The 2,500-nt window shown below is 54.2% G+C and overlaps 2 non-coding genes across 2 annotated transcripts in view; both read right to left on the minus strand.

Annotated features, from left to right (window-relative positions):
* The window catches only part of LOC146142874 (5.8S ribosomal RNA), a 154-nt gene extending 114 nt beyond the window's left edge, over positions 1 to 40 (minus strand). The window contains exon 1 of the ribosomal RNA XR_014500474.1: positions 1 to 40. This exon is cut by the window's left edge and continues 114 nt beyond it. This is a non-coding gene — a ribosomal RNA (5.8S ribosomal RNA).
* Positions 41 to 287: 247 nt separating this feature from the next.
* Positions 288 to 2,098, minus strand: LOC146142875 (small subunit ribosomal RNA). The gene has a single exon (XR_014500220.1). It is a non-coding gene; the product is annotated as a small subunit ribosomal RNA (ribosomal RNA).
* Between the last annotated feature and the right edge of the window lie 402 nt (positions 2,099 to 2,500).

Consider the following 2,500-nt stretch of genomic DNA (forward strand, 5'->3'; position numbering starts at 1 on the left):
TTCATCGACTCACGAGCCGAGTGATCCACCGCCAAGAGCCATCCACGATTGTTTCGCTCGCACAGTGCCTCGCACTAAAGGGTGACAAAATATACCGCGCCGAGCGGTCGGCCAGGCCGACGCTTGAAGCCGGAGCGCGCGGCACCGCGGCACTCGACGCGCAAACATTACCGGGTGACCGAATCGCCGGCCGGCGCGCCGCTCCTCGCGGGTCGGGCGCCGGGTAGCAAAAACTTTTTCTCTCGCTTGTCCGAGTTTCGCGTTCGCCGAAGCGTTTGCGAGACCGTTAATGATCCTTCCGCAGGTTCACCTACGGAAACCTTGTTACGACTTTTACTTCCTCTAAATGATCAAGTTAGATCGTCTTCTCGGACGCCGGCTCGACCGTTGCCGGCCGCGCCAGGTCCAATCGGAGGACCTCACTAAACCATTCAATCGGTAGTAGCGACGGGCGGTGTGTACAAAGGGCAGGGACGTAATCAACGCGAGCTAATGACTCGCGCTTACTGGGAATTCCTCGTTCAAGGGAAATAATTGCAATTCCCTATCCCTAGCACGACCGGGGTTCAGCGGGTTACCCAGACCTGTCGGCCAAGGCGAGCACATGCTGATCCGGTCAGTGTAGCGCGCGTGCGGCCCCGAACATCTAAGGGCATCACAGACCTGTTATTGCTCAATCTCGTGTGGCTAAACGCCACTAGTCCCTCTAAGAAGTTAGACGCCGACCGATTGGGTCGCGTAACTAGTTAGCAAGCCAGAGTCTCGTTCGTTATCGGAATTAACCAGACAAATCGCTCCACCAACTAAGAACGGCCATGCACCACCACCCACAGAATCAAGAAAGAGCTCTCAATCTGTCAATCCTCACTGTGTCCGGGCCGGGTGAGATTTCCCGTGTTGAGTCAAATTAAGCCGCAGGCTCCACTCCTGGTGGTGCCCTTCCGTCAATTCCTTTAAGTTTCAGCTTTGCAACCATACTTCCCCCGGAACCCAAAGACTTTGGTTTCCCGCAAGCTGCCGGAGAGGTCGTAAAACTAACGCCCCCCGATCGCTAGTTGGCATCGTTTATAGTCAGAACTAGGACGGTATCTGATCGTCTTCGAACCTCTGACTTTCGCTCTTGATTAAAGAAAACATTCTTGGCAAATGCTTTCGCAGTCGTTCGTCTTGCGCCGATCCAAGAATTTCACCTCTAACGGCACAGTACGAATGCCCCCGTCTGTCCCTCTTAATCATTACCTCGCGCTCCGAAAACCAACAAAATAGAACCGAGGTCCTATTCCATTATTCCATGCACCATTATTCAGGCGAATCGCCTGCTTTGAACACTCTAATTTTTTCAAAGTAAACGTTCCGGCCGCCGCCGACACTCAGTCAAGGGCACCGGCGGAGAACCGGAGGTGAGGCCAGGACGGCCAGTACACGCCTTGCGACGGACCGGCCGCCTGCGCCCAAAATCCAACTACGAGCTTTTTAACCGCAACAACTTAAATATACACTTTTGGAGCTGGAATTACCGCGGCTGCTGGCACCAGACTTGCCCTCCAATGGATACTCGTTAAAGGTTTTAAAGTGTACTCATTCCAATTACAGGGCCTCGTTTAGAGTCCTGTATTGTTATTTTTCGTCACTACCTCCCCGCGTCGGGAATGGGTAATTTGCGCGCCTGCTGCCTTCCTTGGATGTGGTAGCCGTTTCTCAGGCTCCCTCTCCGGAATCGAACCCTGATTCTCCGTTACCCGTAAGAACCTCGGTAGGCCAGTACCGTACCGACGAAAGTTGATAGGGCAGACACTTGAATGATCCGTCGCCGGTGCGAGACCGTGCGATCCGCAAAGTTATCCAGAGTCACCAAAGGTTGCGGGCCGAAGCCCGGTCGGTTTTTGGTCTGATAAAAGCACGCCTCCCGCGAGGTCGGCGCTTCACGCATGTATTAGCTCTAGCATTTCCACAGTTAACCACGTAAAACGTACGATCAAATGAACCATAACTGATTTAATGAGCCATTCGCAGTTTCACTGTACGAGAGCTCGTACTTAGACTTGCATGGCTTAATCTTTGAGACAAGCATATGACTACTGGCAGGATCAACCAGGTAGCTACTTTAGCGTAGCCCCGAAAGGCCGACGAAGGAGGCGCCGCTGATGCGGCGCCGTCGCTCGGTCGATGCGAAACCCGAAGGCTTCTCCGTTAAAATTTCGTTCTTTGCTCGGCTGCCCGAACTCAGAAAACCGTCACCGCCCGTCGCACCCGCCGGAGTAAGACTTCGTCGGCAGGCCTTTCGACCGCCACGTCGCCAACACCGGCGCGAGCGCAACGCACGCCAGACAACTTCGCCGAAGCGACCGCTCAGAACCCGACAAACTGACACTCGGCTCTTCGCGCAGCAGCAACATCTGCCCAGCGAGCCAATCGCCTTTTCACCGATTCTTTACTTGTCGAAGCTTGTCAGCTCCCACAAGTATAGCAAAGATGAGTGTTGTCCCTGGGGTCTTCCGTT

The sequence above is a fragment of the Ascidiella aspersa genome, chromosome 5 (assembly GCF_963924565.1).
Source record: "Ascidiella aspersa chromosome 5, kaAscAspe10.2, whole genome shotgun sequence".
Lineage (NCBI taxonomy): Eukaryota > Metazoa > Chordata > Ascidiacea > Phlebobranchia > Ascidiidae > Ascidiella > Ascidiella aspersa.